Raw genomic sequence first — 17,768 nt, forward strand, 5'->3', positions numbered from 1 at the left:
TCTTAGTATAAATATTAAGAGAAATGTAGAGAGAACAGGATGAGATAAAATTCCCCATACAGCTTCAAAAATTTAATTAAAAAAATTTGAGTGCAAATAGTCAATGACAAAACAGCAGTGTAATGACCAAGAAAAAACTTCTACAAAAGCATACAAAAAGCCTGGGCTGGATATGATCATATTTCAGTCTTGGACACATGCTGTATTCTTAGAATACAGGAAGCTCCTCATCATGCCAGATTTCAAACAAAGGCAACATGAAGAGAGGCATTGCTTTAAAAAGCTAAAATACATTCTATTTAAGAATACAAAACACTCAAAGAAGAAAAGACAGAAATATCTCAAGCTCACATTTGGCTAAAATTCCCTTTTCAGCAAAAACCCCTACATTTCAAAGATAGTTGAATTCATTTAAAGAAAAGCATTTATCTGGAGAATGATTTTGCATTACTCTCATAACATGAATTCTATGAACAATAATTGTGCTTCATAGCCCACTAGACCTGGTAATGTAATTCAGCCCAGAAATTTGCAAATATATTATATATTAACAGGAGAAAAATGAGATACTAGAACCAATTGTGAAAGATGCAGATTTTTTAAGGCTGATGAAATTAATAACACTAATGTCGTTTATATATATGTTTCAGGGATCTTTTAAATATTTAAAGAACACAATACTTCTAAGAAGCAGTGTTTATAAATGGATGATTAAAAGAGCACTGAGCAGGTGAGTTCCTCGTACTCATTAGCCACTCTGGCATAGGGTGAGGCTTTCCTCTGGTGAGTGGCAGGGTGGTTAACAGAGGGCTCTAGAGAGCGCTGTGAACAGGAGAGGGAAAATGGGAGTGGCATATCTCAGAGGGCGTGGCACATCTCAGAGGGTGTGGCACATCACAGAGGGTGTGGCACATCTCAGAGGGCATGGCACATCTCAGAGGGTGTGGCACATCTCAGAGGGCGTGGCACATCGCAGAGAGTGTGGCACATCTCAGAGGGCGTGGCACATCGCAGAGGGTGTGGCACATCTCAGAGGGCATGGCACATCACAGAGGGTGTGGCACATCTCAGAGGGCATGACACATCTCAGAGGGTGTGGCACATCTCAGAGGGCGTGGCACATCTCAGAGGGCGTGGCACATCACAGAGGGTGTGGCACATCTCAGAGGGTGTGGCACATCTCAGAGGGCGTGACACATCGCAGAGGGTGTGGCACAGCACTTTGCAGGGTTGTCCGTGCCGGCAGGGTTGCAGGTTTCCTCCTGCTACTGGGGTTTTTAGTTTGTTGTTTGTTGTGTTTTTGTTGGTTGGTTGGTTTTGGAGTTTTTTGCTAGTAATGGTTTTTACATGATCAAAAACTGCAGTTAGTAAAAATGTGTGTAGCCAAAGGAACACAATCCCTGTGAGGAATCGCTGAGGGAGCCAGGGTTGTTTAGCCAGGAGAAAAGGAGACTCAGGGGTGACCTGATCACACTCTGAAACACCCTGAAAGGTGTCTGTAGTCAGGTGAGGGTTGGTCTCTCTCCAGGCAACAGCTGACAGAACGAGGGGTCACAGACTCAAGTTGCACCAAGGGAAATATGGGGATGTTAGGAAAAAGATTTTTTCACAGAAAGGGTGGTAAAGAACTGGAATTGTCTGCCTGGGGAGGTGATGGAGTCACCATCCCTGGATATGTTTAAATAAAGACTGGATGTGGCACTCAGTGCCATGGCTTAGTTGAGGTGTTAGAGCTGGCTTGGACTCCATGATCTTGAAGGTCTCTTCCAACCTTATGATTCTGTGTAAATGAACTCATGCTCATTCCTGAGTATGAAATGACATATGACTGCCATACTGTAAGGCCCATTTTATTTATTCCAAGCACTGAAAGAGTATGAAACTCTTCCTTGTTTAACTCTTAAGAAAAATTCTATTTAAACTAGCTGAATTTTCCTCCAGGAAAGTAACTTAGGAAGTAATCTTAAATGAATCCACTTTTGAGTCTGTGAACTTTAGATTAAGTCTTGCAAGAAAATAGTTTAAATAGCTATTGAAACAAAACCTACAACAGAACAAAGGGAAGATTTTCTTTTCAATCTGGACTCACAACAAATTTTTTGATATTTTGATATTTTGATCCTACTCACCTGCTTTTTATCATAACATTATGACTTAGACAGACAGTTGTCAGTACCTCCCCAACCTTTTAAGCATCTGAGATGTTCATAAAGATCCATCAGGGCAGTCCATCCGTATGAAAAGGTTCTTAGTAATTTGATACTTTAAGAAAAGTTTAGGGGTGAAAAAAAGTCTGCCTAATATATTGAGTTTGGGTTTGTACCTTTGGCAAGGTGTACAATGGGAATAAAGTTGTAGGCAGTCAGGGGCTGATGACAGCATGATGTAGAAACAGGAACCACTGTGCTGAGGGTGTGACTCCTGTTGAGACAGAACAATGGGGCAGCCTCTCTACAACAAGCCACTTCAGATCCAAACTGTTGCACTTGCCTTTTCTGCTTATTTTTCCATTCATTAAGAGCTTAGACATCCTTTTATAACCCATATGTATTAATTTATGCATACATTCTGTATCCGAGACATAGTGTTTTAAAAAACACTCTGCCATGTTTAGAAGGTGAAACAATCATATTGAAGTTGATTCCCATTAATGTCATACTTCTGCAGTCTTACCAAAAGGTTAATAAAATGAGGAAAATGTCTGGAAACCAGGATGGCTGGGTTGTATGTCTATCTTCTGTGAACAGTACAGTATTTTGAAATGTTTGCACTATTTTCAGATATAATTTTCTTCATTTCATTTAAAAGGCTATAAAGGCATGAATCTATAGGTATTCCTCTCTCAAGAACAGACCTTGAAAAGCTCATTTTGGGTTTTCCTGTTTTAGTATCTGATGGTCTGTGTAGTTTTTTAAAGCTTTGTTCTGAAATTATACAGGAAAATACTGTTCAACATCCCTTGGATATTAATGCTATTGTCAGGACAGTGTTTCAGAGTCAGAACTGAATTAAAATTCAGAGATCTAATTTATGAGTTTGCTGTTTTGTTGTTGAACTTCAGTAGCAGATGCATTTGTAATGTAAAGTTAAAATATATTTCCATTTATTCCTTTTACAAATGATCTAGAACTGCCAGTCCATTTTCTCCCATAATCTTTTTGGTTTTGTCTTTGAAGTTACAGCTCTGTTAGAGAGAAGTAATGTAATTTATTCATGTGCAGCATAATATTTAAAAGAAATTACTGTTTGGCATGGAGAAAATAGATGTGTTCTGAGAAATTGTCTTGAACAGGCTCATCTGAGAGGCTACATAACTGATATTTACTATTATTGTCTGCACTTTCTTGAATTTTTCATATGAAATTTAATCAACAAGCAAATAAATAAAATGAAATTAAAGCAAACTAAAATATAAATAGATCCACTACCTGGCAGCTCATGACATAAGGTAATAATAATGTATGTTCCCAGTTTAAATATTTATATACAAGGAGATTTTTCGAGACAGCAAGTGTTCTTAAAAAAGGTCACTTTACAGCACATTTTTATCCACACATAATAAGGTTCCTAGAGCTTAAATAATTTCATAAATTCATTTATTTTGACATCTCAAGAAAGCAGTTTATAATTAAGAGATGCCCAAACAAATCCACCTATGATAAACTGAAAAAAGTGTTAGCCTGAATTTGATTAAAAAGATAGGAGAATCTTTTCCTGTATAAGAAGTAATTTTATTTTCATAAATAGTCTTTGTGTGCAAGGAAAAGTGCAACTTGGCTGAAGACCAGTACATGTTGCAAACCAGCTGAAATTAATAACAAAATTTCTTCTGATCTCAGTAAGAAAGAACTTATTTTCAAGGCCTTCCAGTGATGTAAAATGGCTGAAATTATTTAGTTAATTAACAAAAAGGGGAAATTTGCATACTGTGTCTCATCAAGGCTTGATACATTAATTTCCATGTAAATATATTAAATCCTTGAAGTACCTAAGTGAGAACATATGTCCTTGTATATACTAGAAAAACTGAAAACCATGAAAATTATAAAATTACATTAACAGTCTAGAAATTACTCTCCTGCAGAAAAATGGAAGCAAAAACTCTGTTTCTTAAAAAAATGGTCCTCGTAGTTACAAAAATAAAATGCAAACACCTTGCTTTTAAAGAAAGAATAGTTCATAGTTCTTTTTTACTCCTCTTCCTTAAATTTCATTTATACTAAATATTAAGCAAGAATGATGTGGGACACGTTTCCCCTTTGGAAACACAAAAGCAGTTGGCACCAGGTTTCCTATCTCATTTTAGATATCAACCATTTCAAGATTCTCCAAAACTTTTTATTAACAAGAGGAAATAAATTGTTTGGGAGAAGGCTGTGCATGATAAATAAATGTATATTTAATAGCATCATAGTAAGGCATACTTTATTGAGTATATATTTCATGTGATGTTGATAGCCCAAACAGGCACAGCTGTCTGCTGCTTTCCTTCTAAGGCTCATTTCAATTTTACACAGGTCTCTCTTGTTAGGGGTTGTGCTATGCTTTTTGTTGATCTTTTTTAAAATTAAAATATATATTAATTAAAAATATAACATTTATTAATTTATAAACATAAAATCATTAATTTATATAAATTTATACAATATATTTATAGAATTAATATTTATTAATATATATAAAGGAAATTATATTAATTTATAAACATATAAAATTTATAACATATATTAATTTATAAATTATAGGAAACTTTTCAGTATGCAAGAAGCCACCATCAATGATCCTTCCTGACATTTTGAGATAATCAAAAATCAGCATCTAGTCGTGAATACAATGCAGACAAGGTCCTTCATTGCCCGGATGGTGAGTTTTCCCTGGCACAACAATCTGAAATGGATGGGAAAATAGTCATGTGTCATTGTCTGTACCAAAGATGGGATGTCACAAGGGACTCTGTGGGGTGTAATGGGCTTTGGAAGACAGACCAGGTGGGTGCTGCCTCTCTGCTCCTTCTCAGCTCGTGGGTAAGGTAAGATAAATGACAAGTGGCTACCAACAGAGATGTGCCTTGTTCTGTTGGGAAAAGGGGCCATTTTATTCAGAAGAAATCTCTCAGACATGTAAGAGATGGAAGGAAGGGTTCTAATAATAAATTAAGCAAAAAAACACCCGTCTAATTGAGTGCACAATGAGTTGCAGGGATATGGAGATATGAGATGTGTAAGATTAGCAGAAAATTTACCTTCTCTGGGAAAAGCACTGACACCATTAAGCCACAGTACTAAAACCTTGGGAAAAACTCTATGTTCAAAAGTGAAATGTAACATTATTAGGAAAGACAGAGAGGGTAGATAGGCAGAATGATGTTATGTGGAGCCTTCAACACACCCTTGTTTGCCTCAGAATTATTAGTAATACAGGGAATATAGGACATTGAGAATTCACAGATCACTTATGGTTCAGTAACAAAACCATTGGAACGTACTGTAAGCTACAAACCAGAGCAAGTTACTCAACAAGAACTTCTCAGTAGTATATGAAAAAGAAATCATGTTATTCATGTCATCAGTCTAGGAAACCTTTCATGAAGGATTTGTGTGGGGCCCCATTACTCCCTTATGATGTTTAAGAATGGAAATTACAAAGTAAGGGAAAAAAGTTCTTCTGGTAAAATGTAGGGGCTTTGAGACACTGGTAAACATTAATGCAGACAGGGAAGCTACACAACAAAAGCTCTCTTAATAGATGGGATATACCAACAGAATACAGGACTGCACCCTGGAAAGCAAAGGCTCTGTAAGGAATTAAAATTCACAGCAGGGGAATCAACCTAATTAATGCTTCTGAGTGACATGTATTAGTGAAAAAGCACTGTTTGGACCCTGTAATCCATGAAGTAAAAGTAATTTTATCCCTGTGTGAAACACAGGTGAGGCTAATACTGAAATACAGCATGCGATTTTGGTGGCTGCATTTATAGTGGGGTTTAGAAGTCTCATGAGAGCTCCGATGATAACCACAGTACTTATTCTATTTTCTGGAGAAAACACCTTGCTGTTAAAAGCTTAATGCTTAAATCTGGTTAGCTTATTAAAAGAGAAGATTGAGGAGTGATTTGATTACAGACTATAATGTCTTCACAAGGAGAAAACAGGGGGAAGTACATAGCCTTTTATTTAGTGAGATAGGGGTAAGGAAATCTAAGAAATTGAATCAGATAAATTCGAAAAGGAAACAGAGTACTAAACACAGTAACATTCCAAAAGATTATTTCCTAAAGTAAACTGCTTAGAAAATACATAATCTCCTAAACTCTCCTCATTCTTAAATCAAAGCAGCCCAATTTTCTTTGAAGATGTGCTATCAAAACACAAATCCATTGGATCCAGTAGAAGTAGAGTAGTATGTGGTGTGTGATACAGGTGATCAGCCTAGCTGACTGACACACTACGGCTTGTTGGAAACCCTTTGAATTCAGCAAAGCATCATTTTCTAAGCCCCTCAGTTTACATCTGCTCGTTAGGTACTGAAAGATCTTTAACAAGTAACTGGCAGGAGCACCCTCTGGCAGTGAGTGGGCTCCATCCACACACAACCCATGAGTGGCATCCCACTCATCCCTCACCCAGCTCTCTGGGAAGCCATTCCTCAGAACTGCAGAAGTGCAGTCCTTGGAAAACTCTTCAAATTGCTTCATTTCCTTGGAGAAAAATAAGGTGAGGGACAATGCTGTAAAGGAATGTGATTACACACTCTCCTGCACTGCAATATTTTGCCATGCTAATGCTTTTTGCAGTGAAGAGAGGGAGGAATCAGCTCCTCTGTACTGCAGGGTCCTCCACGGGTGTGTGCTAGGACACCAGGGTGGCTTGACGGGCAAACCTTGCAAAAGAGGATGAAAATGTCAGAGGAATAAAGATGAAAGCAAAACCAAATGTGGACATGAATAAATGCACTATGTGAAAGCAGAGAAGGGAATCAGAATGCGTGTAGCTGGAAACTGAGGAGCTAGGACTGCTGCATATGGAAAAGGGGCCATTTCCAAGTTGAACATCCTAACTGAAGCCACAATGCCTACTGAAATTCTGAAATTCAGGGTTGGGAAGATGACAGGAAAATTGATAATCTGTAATAAAAGAGTCCACAAGACTAGATATTAAAAGACAATGTAAGTAGATGATAAAATTGTGATTTAAATATATGGAAACACAATTTTACAGAGAAACGCTAGACTTATGAATTGCTAAATACTGCGAATGAGAGCACAATTCCACACAAGGATAAAAAAAGGAAAGGAAATGCTTCATAAAATATATTCTATACACTCAGAAGGAATAGCCTCATTATTGCTGGAACTGTGAGTGCTGCAAGATAGGGGTTCATCCATACAGTCACAAAAATGAAGTTAGCAATGAGATTGCTATTGCCATGATTCCTATTGTTGTAGTTTCTATATGAGCAATAGCTCTGCTATTAAATCTTTGAGCACAGAAGGAAGTTCTCAGCAGTGACTAGTCAAGGGGGGCTGAATGTTGCATTCTGCCTGGTTCATTTTATATTTAGATTCACTGCAAGTTTATAGGGCAAAAGGATCATTCCATAAAAAGCCTGGAGCAAAGAGGAAATGAGAATGGAAAACCAGGTGCTGTGGAGACCTCTCCTGCCTCCTAAAACATCAGCGAGCAGTTTAAAATAATTCTTGTGAGGTAATAAAAAAAGTGAATAGTACCCATCTCCAGCAAAAGTTTGCCCTGCTTGTAAAAGCTAGGATGACTGCCTTTCCTAATGCACATACAGCTTCTGTTTTCAATTTCCACTTCTCAGTCAGTTTTTCACTCTCTTCCTCAGATCACTTTACTTTGTGGTCCAAACTGCAAGGCACACTTCAGATGTCTAGGCCAAAATGTCAGTAATTTTGTTTGTGAAGTTGCTTGCAAAGGCAAGGGGCCTGTGCTCACTGTAGAGCTCTTCAGTGCATGCTTTTAAGGCTTTGCTATTTTGTAGTTAGACTCCTAAAGCTGTCAGCCATCACAGCTGTTAGAACAAAGCATTAGAGACACTTGGAAATTGTAAAGAATCAGAATTGGTGAGTCATTATCTATGATATTTGAGGAACTGAACCACCTGAAAATGTGACATAAATCATATTTCTCTTTGTCACCACCGTGACTCACTGTTTCCCAGAAATAAGGTGTTCTTTAACTTTCTTTCTTTTATAAAGCTGTCACATGGGAAATATCCCTCAGGTAAATGGGATGATTTTTCCTGAAAAGAGGTGATCATACCTATGTAAGGAACACTCATACAGCAGCAAGAAAAGTTCTTGCTCTTATAAGTATCAAGTTGCATATTAATTTTTAAATACAACTTAAAACCTAAGTGTATACAGCCTCTCCTCGGGGGACGAGATACATGTGGCTTCAGAAATGATAAATAACAGGTGTGGAAATTCTCCTAAAAGCTTGTTGACAGCTCTGAAGAAACCACCTGCTCCCAGAAGCCAAAGAACTGACTGTCACACCAACAATTGACAAAAGTTATACTGAAACTCCCTTTAGACATTAATAGAGAGGGCAAAAGAGCACATTTGAAGACATCCAAGAGCTCTGGGATGGGAATACTGATGAGGGCTGAAATATGTTGGGGATTCACCTAGCGATAACCACTGGGGGTAGAAACAGGAGACTGGATTCTCTGAAGAGCCTGTCTTTCTCAGTTTCAGGCAGCCTCCTTAGAACAGTCTCCCTGGCTTTCACCCCAGTGCCACCATGCCATGCTCCTCTCACTTCCTCTGTAGAAGTATTTTCTTGCCATGACTTCTTGCGAAAGGTGAGATTTATCAGGGAAAGAACTCAAGCAGAAATCTCAAGATAAAAACATCTCAAGAGGCCTGTAGGTTACCATGTCCTCTGATAAATTCACTTTCTAAAATATTTCTTTTTCAGCTTCAAAACCTTTTCTCAGATATTTTCTCCAATGACCACTTTAAAGGCCTCTTCTCCCTCTTTGTATTTACACTTCTCTTTAGTTTCCAGGCAGGACTGTTTGAACACAGTATTTTTTCATTAAGCTCTGCTGTCCATTCCTAGATAGTGTTTTCTTTGGTATCTTGCTCTCCTTTCAATTTTCTCAAGCCGAAAGCACCTTTCTCTTTCAGACTCTTGTCTTTGATTCATAACATAATACTTCTGTATTTTCTCTTCAGAAGAGTGTTTGCAGTTATCTAGGTCCCATATTACTTATTGGAGGACATTATATCCCCAGAGGCCAAACAGAGCAGCACCAATTTATCTAGCATCTTTTTCCCCAGAAACAAAATGAAGTCTGAAATCTCTCCCAACAACTATAAAGAAACATTTTCTTTCTGGGATGTTGTCCCATCCATTAAGGGTATATTTAATTTAGCAATAGAAAGAAGTGCCATGTAAATAGAATTAGCAGTGAGCTAACAATCTAATAAAGCATTTCTCAAAGCTTGTGTCCTGATTAACAACACTGCTCTACCAGGGTTATATTATGAACTAAAATCTGGCACCGAGTGATGTCTTGTTAGTTTGTTACTCAAGACCCAAGAACCCAGGGCAGGAGGAATGGTGTCAGTGATCTTTTTTTCTAGCAAGGATGAGAGTTACTTGGGGTGTGGAGGCTGTTCCAGTACAGATGTTACACGAGTGTTCTTGAGATTGCTGTTGAATAAGTCAGTAAGTGCTCCCCAGAACATAGCCATAAACCCCACATGCATCCAACTGCAGCAGCAGGGTGGAGAGCAGCTCTGGATGCCCTCAGGTCACTTCAATTGTCTTAGGACAGACTTTTAACTCAGGTTATATAACATGGGGGCTTGGGTTTGTTTTTTTTTTTCTGCAGGTTCTGTTATTCTCAGAACTCCCTATTTTTACCTCCTTTTTCAATTATGTTATTCCATGTTATTTGATTAGGTTGTCATTCCATGTTATGGACTTCATAGCTCTGTATCTGTTAGGAAACATTTTTAAAAGTTCATTAAAAAGTGAAAAGGTGTAGTAGAAATAGGAAACAAGAAAACCCTTCTGAATCCCAGCTTACAAGATCTTTCAGTTAAATTTCAATGTTTCAGTGACATGATGTACACATTTCTTAAATGATAGGAGGTAGAACTTTTTCAGAAATCCTCATCTCTTTTGGGATGTTTGTTTATTCATGTCTTTGAATGAACTTTTGGAAGATAATTTAACTTGACAGCCCTGCGTCAGATAAATTTGTAACGTGAGCATCAGATAAAAGTATTTATAAGCCTAGTTTATTGATTAAGAAAATGCATAATTTGTATCAGCTTGCATTGCAAATGATGGGGTATTTCTTGTGCCTTATTTATAGACTACAAGCAGACACTGAAATGACAAATTTCTGATATTTCAACAAACTTAGTTTACCATTAGGAAGATATATAAAGTGTATAGATAATTTTTTTGGAAATAAATCTTAGAAATGTCAAAGCAAATTAATTTAAAAATGTGTCAGCCACACAAAGACTGAAAAAAATTGATCAGAGAGCCTGAAACTAAAGGTCTGAATACTCATTACTAGCTCAGATCTGCATATGGCAGACTAAGAATTGTTATTGTAAAAACTCAGAAAGTTTGTGAAATAGGTTTTCTGTCCTTATTTTAGGTTTTCACAATAGAAGTGATGATATTATTATCCTCCCTCTGCAATTTAAATTTAATTTTTACTCATTTACTAAAACTGCTTGAGCATTATGTCAACCTCTGCTGACATTTATGTCTTCTGAAAATAAAAGAACTTGAAAATAGACTTTTCTTCATCAGCAAGTAAGCACAATCTGACTATTTATGTGGAAGGTTGAGTTAAATAAGCCCCAGGAGGACCTGAAATATAGCTTAGTTTCTTCCACAAGCCATCTGCTGTCCCTATTTCTACAGAAAAGGAAACAGACTTCACCTTATGGCTGCTTTGCAAAGAACTGCAGGCAATGAAACGCTGAGTCACCGTGGAAGAGGTTGGGTCATGCAGCCTGAACTAACTCCTGCCAAATGCAACTAGAAATTTGGGAGCAGGGAAGAAAGTTTTCTTTTGGGCAAATAGTTTCATAATTGTTCACAACAAGTTCTTTCTACACATTTTTCTCTCTCCAGAATCCCATATCTGATCCACAGGTGATGCTATGTTAGAAGGGTCAAGCACTGCCAGGGATTCCTGGTAATTGAGAGATCTGAATCTGAGAATGATTTTTGTCACCTTTTGGTGATATATTTTCCTGGGAGTTCTGTGGGAAATTAGATGGCTCAACTCATAAACAGAGCTTAAAAACAAATTTAGCAGGGGAAGGGGATGGAATTCCAAGCACTCTAGAGAAACCAGAGGCGGCTGAGGCATTAGGAAGCAACAGGGAAATACCTGGGAATTGCCTCAAGGGAATTAGAAAGAATTCTACAAAGAGGAGTCTCACTATCCCTTCAACTGTTAGCAATTCCACAACTGCTTCCCTGATTTTTCAGTTGGGCAAGGATAAAGTTTGACATATGATGGATGAGATGGAGTGCTTCATATAGAACAGAAGTGCTCCTTTCTTATTCAAGTCAAAGACTTTACCTCTTTTTCCTCTAGTGTCAGTTGCTCTAGTCACCTTTCATAATGTTATTTCTAGACTGATGCCTGGGAAGCTGTCAATGCTCAGATGTTTTAACATTATTTCAGAAAAATATCAGCAAAGAAATGCTTAAATGCAGAACAAGATTTTGGCACCTTTCTGATAGGCCTTGTTTTTCCTATGTATATATGAAAGATTTATTGTTGGAAAACAAGAAGCCTTATGTTGATGTATCTTTCCTCCACATATTAGAACTGATTTTACTAGCATCACATGGAGATTTTGAGGTTCTTTTTCATCAAACTTTCCTGTTCTGCACCACAGTTTGAGAATAGACTTTTCTTTTCCCCTTTTCTCCTATCTTCACAGCTTGCTGTGAACATCAGAAACAAATGATTCTTCTAACTGTGAGTGGGCAGTATATAATGATAGAATTAAAATTTATTAATTTGCAATGCAGACAATGCAGGAGATCCATGCAGGACTTGTCACAAATGAGCTCAAATGGGGTGTTCTTGATTATTTATTCTTAAAATAAATCCTTATTAAAATAAATCACATTAATTGTGGTTTAAGCATTAACATTAAGTTATTTCTAACCATGTCAAGTTACCTCATCTTCAGAATGACTGACAGTAAAGTGAGAGTAGTCTCAGCCATAGTTTCCTTGGCAAACCCATGGGCATCTCACATCACTGCCATAAGAGCAGTGGGACAGTGGAACAGGTGGCCCAGAAAAGTTTTGAATGCCCAACTTTTGCAAGTATTCAGGGCCAGGTTGAGTAGGGCCCAGAGTAACCTGGTCTAGTGGATGGTGTCCCAGCCCATGGGAGGGTCAGAAGTGTGCCCTGGCAGCCAGGAAGATCAACCATGTCCTGGGGTTCATCAGTCACAGCAGTGCCAGCCAGGCAAGAGAAGTGACTCTCCTGCTCTCCTCTGCACTGGGGCAGCCTCACCTCAAGTGCTGGGTGCAGCTTTAGGCATCACAGTATTAGAAGGTTGTAAGATTATTCTCTAATAGCGTTACAAAGCTATAGTGTCCAGAAGAGGGCTACAAAAACAGTGAAGAGCCTTGAGGGGAAACCTTATGAGGAATGGCTGAGGTCACTTGTTCAGCTTGGAGGAGATGCAGAGACTTCAGTGCAGACTACAGTTTCCTGATGAAGGGAAGCAGAGGGGCAGGATCTTTTCTCTCTGGTAATCAGTGTCAGGACTCAAGAGAAAGGCTTGGAGCTATGTCAGGGTAGCTTTAAATCAGATATTCAGGAAAGATTCTTCATTTGGAGGGAGTTTGGGCACTGGAACAGGCACACCAGGGAAGTGGTCACAGTTCCAAGCCTGACAGAGTTCAAGAAGAGTTTGGGCAACACTCTCAGGTACATGGTGTGACTGGAGGATGTCCTGTGCAGGGCCTGGAGATGCATGTCCATGATCCTTGTAGCTACATTCCAACTCAGAATATTCTGTAATTCTATGATTCTAACTAGGAGATCTTAAAAACCCCTTCAAACCTAAACTGTTCTATGCTGACCTTGCTCATTACCCTGCCAAAAGTGAATTCAGTGGGCAGTTGAGGTGATCTCCTTATCGTCAATACAATGTGCAGCAGCTAAATGAAGTCCAGATTGTCACTTCAGGTAAAATAAGGAATGGCTCTGGAGATCCTGAGCCTTTACCACCTGAAGAATGGAACATCATCTACAGCCACCTCTGCATGGCTGAGGTGAGAGAAACACACTTACCACATAGGAGTGGGGAAAATGCTAAATAGAAAAATTGTGAAACAGTTTCATCTTATTCAGAAAGCCTTCCTTTTTTTATTTTTTTTTTTAATTTTTAGAGATTAAACAAGGCAGATGTGATATATCTCAGCCCATATACCACAGCCAGTTACTTTCCCTTCCTAATTTCCTCTTATACCTATTGGAGGGCTTTCAAGCAACAGAGGCAATATTTTGTGAGATGAGAACAGTCACTTAGGTCCCATTGCAGTTTCTGCAGTCATGAGTAGAAGAAGAATAATCCAGAACAGGATCTGAGCCCAATATGGTTTTATGTCTTTTTGTCTCAGGATTACAGCAAGCAAGTCACAAAAACTCTGGCTCTTTTTATTTTATGAATGATACTTCATAGCTGCTATTGTAAAAATTCAATATGTTGTCTGAACACACCAAAAATATGCATGATACAATCATGTATGTTACATTTTTTAGGTAAAGTAGCTGTAACAATCTTTTAAAAAAACAACAGTACATGTTGGTGGAAAAGAAGGAAACTGAGACATGAATTGCTCTGGTCAGGAAGGGTTTCTTGTCTATCCTGCACTGTAGCACATTTTTTAGTTAATTTTAAGGACATTTGCAGGGCCTGTGTGTTTCCATCTTTTCTCACTGTCTCCAGAAACTTTAATATCCTGGCCTGAGGATATAGCCCTGGATGAAACCAGAAACCTTAGGGAGCCAGTTGAAAACAGACTAAACAGGGAAATCACTTTCCCAAGCACACATTTCCTTTTATTTAGCCACAAAAACTTCACTTTTAATAGCTTCCCTGAATGCACATGTAACCCTCTCTTCACTTAGGCTGGACATACAAGCCAGTAATTTGATTTGTTTAGCTAACATTTGCAACCTTCACTCCCTGTGGCTCTCTATAAGACAGGCTATAGAATAACACTTCCTAGACAGGGGAGGGATGAGCTCTGGTAACTGAAGGAAGGAACTGGATGAGCAACATGCAGCCTCCAGGGATAAAGAGAGATGGGAACCTTCCTGATCTACCTCTCAAAAGGGAACAAAGTATAAAATCCCTATTATAGCAGGTTTCCTGAGTCAGGCTCTTGGGATAAAGCTGAAAGATTAATCTCCCACCACCTGCCTGCTGAGAAACTGCTCTGAAGTGTAAATTATGTGCTACCCATCCCCATTGCACAGTTATATCATGTTATGTTAATCATTCAGGGGAAGGACTAGAATCCATCTTTCCTCAGCTTCAGGTGATACCTCTAATTCATAAGCCAAAAGATTGCTCTTTCCTCTGTAGTGAATATTTTTTCTTATTACTTGTGAGCAGAGAGCTGAGAGTGCACCTGAGGATGCAGACCCATCCTGGGAATTAAGACTATTGCCAGGGGAGGCAGCATGGATTGCTGGGGTTCTATGCAAGAGGAGTACTTATCCTAAAGGTGGGCAAAAACCCTCTCCTTCCCTTTTGAAGTGGTGGGAAATATTTTCTCTCTTTGAAACAAAAAATAAATCTAGGCCTTCAATTTGGATCTGAGGTCTAAACAGCAGTGGTAAGTATGTCCCTATCTCAGAATAAAGTACAGAAATTTATAAGAAGAAAATTCTCTGCTTAGTTTAGCTTTAGGTCCCTTGTCTGTCTCTGTTATTTGCTGTGTACCTCACAGGAAACATTCACGTTTGACTCTGAGCCCCTTTCAATGCCAAGGGCGCTCTTATAGTCTCCTCCATGTCAAATGCAAATACTGAAACACTCAAGATAACCAGTTAGGGAGTTTCTCCCCCCCTGCAGAAGAGCTCCCCCATCTGTGGTGCACATATACACCCATTTGCAGATCTGATATGGAAGATTTCATATTCAGACATATCAGCAAGCACACTATGGGTATCCCACAGGATGTATGTCAGTGCTTCTGATAGCAGCGTTAGGTCCAAAGGGTCTTACAACATTTTCCTTGCTATTGGGAAAGCATAAAAATTAAATGAAATTACATATGTGCACACGAGAATGCAGAGGCAGCAATCATTCATGCATTGGAAAGTGGTCAAAAAAAGTTGTCCTCATTTCCTGCACACATGCCATTTCCAAACACAATTGCACGTTCTGAAGTCCTTGCTGTAAAGAGCCTGGCACAAGCTGAAGTCAGATAAATCACAAGATGTTAGATTATTTTTTTTTTCTCCTTACAATAGTGGTGAAACCTAAGAGATGCTCAGGTCCTTCAGGCCCAACCCTAGTGCTGTTTTCAACTGCACTATCAGACGACATAAACATAATGATACCGAATCTTCCTGTCTGCAGTATTTGCACTCCATTAGTGCCTGAACATGCAGCAGTTTCAGTCTAGTAAAAGAGATCCTGCCTGAGAAATTTTTAGTCTAAATAAACAAAGATGGAGGAGCTATTTCAAGGGACCTTGCTGAGGGATTAAGGGATGTCAGACTTTCTGGCAGGAAGCCTGTGGGAGGTCAGGGAACCAAACTGAGGGCTGCAAACCCCCAGCAGCATCAGTCTCCAAATTGCTCTTTACCTGGCAGCTGCCTGCCAGAGAGATCTGGTGGTTGCTAAATGAAAAGCAGATGGAGTTAAGTTTAGTTAAAGTAGACAGCCATAACAACAAAGGGCTCTCATCTAATCACCCAGCAGTAGTAGGGCTGAAAATGTAATCAAGTTGTTTTCAATAAATCATTTTCACAAGATAAGAGGCCTGGCTATACAGCATGGCTCACTAAGTATTTGCACTGTAAACTTTCCTGCCCTCAGCACCACCCCTTTGCTCTGAATTATTGCTTTAATGAATTTAATCATGAAATGTAACAGTTGGATAATAAGAACCCTGTAAACTTCCCCCTCCTTTCCTTTTAAATTAAATTATATACTGGTAGTAAAAACATGATTATTTGAAGGTTGCGTTTATGAGAATTCTTGCCCTCTGAGGAGGGTGGTGAGGAAAAAAGAAAGAATTAAAGTTTTTACTTACAAGAGAAAACAGCTTGTGGAAATAATTACACAACTTGTGAGCCCTGCACAGCATCTGTATTTAACTTTTTACTCAAGCCTTTAGAAACAGGCAAGTAGTCTGCATTTTAGTCTGTCTTTTAGACAGTTGAATATATAAAGTGTCTCGGTTATTGTGCTATTTTACTAATGTATTGCTGAGATAAAGTGGTTGAATCTTCTGAAGAGGAGGGGGAGGACACTGATAATGTCTATTGTAATGAGGAACAATAATGGGCATAAAAGTTTATTAACTCCACAGGTCACTGCACAGCAACAGCGGAGAAGCAGTAGAAGGGAAATTCAGCCGTGTTCTGTTGGAGCCCACAGCGTGCACTGAACCTCCTCATTAGGTGGGTTCACAGTCCTGCAAGCGGGAAAGGTCGCTAGCAGATGGGAGAGTAGGGGAACAGAGCTTTGTTGCTCCAGCTACACCCCAGCTTGTTCCCAGCATTCAGACAGCTCTTCTAGTTTCCTCTGATTGGGGTTTTTAAAGATTTTCAAGATTAACATGTTTTGGTTTACAGTCCATATTCCCATTCACTTCTAGGTTCTTACAGGCTGGCCACATCCACATCTTTTCCTGCAACCCCAATCCCTTATGCTGAAGGCAATTGAAGAGAATTATTCACTCCAATATTAAATAAACTCCTGTCCACTCAGGTCACTGCCGTGGCCTCTGGAGGATTTAAAGTAAATAAATGATGACAGTGCATTTTTTACTCACTTTGTTTAAAGTTGTGCATTTTTTTTTTTTTGGTCTGGAAAGACAAATCACTTTCCCTTATTTCTGAGTTCTTCCATTTCAGTTATGCTGGAAAATGGTGATGTTTGCCAGACTGGCCTGTTTCCTGCTGCCAGCATCTTCCTGACAATGTTTGAATGACTACAGGGACAGACATGTTCCAGAGCTGCCCTGCAAGCTCAGGTCTATCAGAAGACAGAAACAGGACTGGTACTTGTATGAGCTCTCTCAGATGAGTCGTTCTTTCTAGCTCATACACTAATTTTAATTGTACAACTTGCTGCATGGAACTCTTCAAGTGCTGGCAGCAGAAGCAAAACAGCAAAAGTAAGTGAGCTATTTTATCAGGGTTTTTTTTCTGAGGATTTAGATGCTTGCTTCATTTGATATCTAGCATCTTGCGCCTGTTTAAATAGATGATTTGAAAATAATATCTAAAAAGTCCTTGTTAAACCCATTAAAAAAACTCTGCAATAATGAAATTCAGCCATTCAGTAATGAATACAGCCTCATTTGTTGCACTAGTTTCTATTTTCCTCTCCTACAGTTTGAAACCTGACAATGCTGCAGCAAATAAACAGCAGATGGGATTGTAACAGGGCTTTTAAAATAATGAATATCCGTAATTCTGCACTAAGACTCAGCCTCTGCCCTTGGATGGCATCTAGGGTGCTGGTAATGCCACTAACAAAA

At 38.8% G+C, this 17,768-nt stretch overlaps 1 long non-coding RNA gene across 2 annotated transcripts; it reads left to right on the forward strand.

Annotated features, from left to right (window-relative positions):
• Positions 1-657: 657 nt before the first annotated feature.
• LOC111924759 (uncharacterized) lies at positions 658-16,989 on the forward strand. Of its 2 annotated transcripts, XR_015279144.1 has the most exons (5): positions 658-730; positions 4,746-4,863; positions 14,663-14,774; positions 16,593-16,683; positions 16,881-16,989. It is a non-coding gene; the product is annotated as an uncharacterized LOC111924759 (long non-coding RNA). The 2 variants fall into 2 exon arrangements; XR_002861848.2 differs by lacking the exons at positions 658-730; positions 4,746-4,863 and adding an exon at positions 4,996-5,029.
• Positions 16,990-17,768: the final 779 nt, after the last annotated feature.

This window comes from Cyanistes caeruleus, chromosome 1 (assembly GCF_971803275.1).
Source record: "Cyanistes caeruleus chromosome 1, bCyaCae1.hap1.1, whole genome shotgun sequence".
Classification (NCBI taxonomy): Eukaryota; Metazoa; Chordata; class Aves; order Passeriformes; family Paridae; genus Cyanistes; species Cyanistes caeruleus.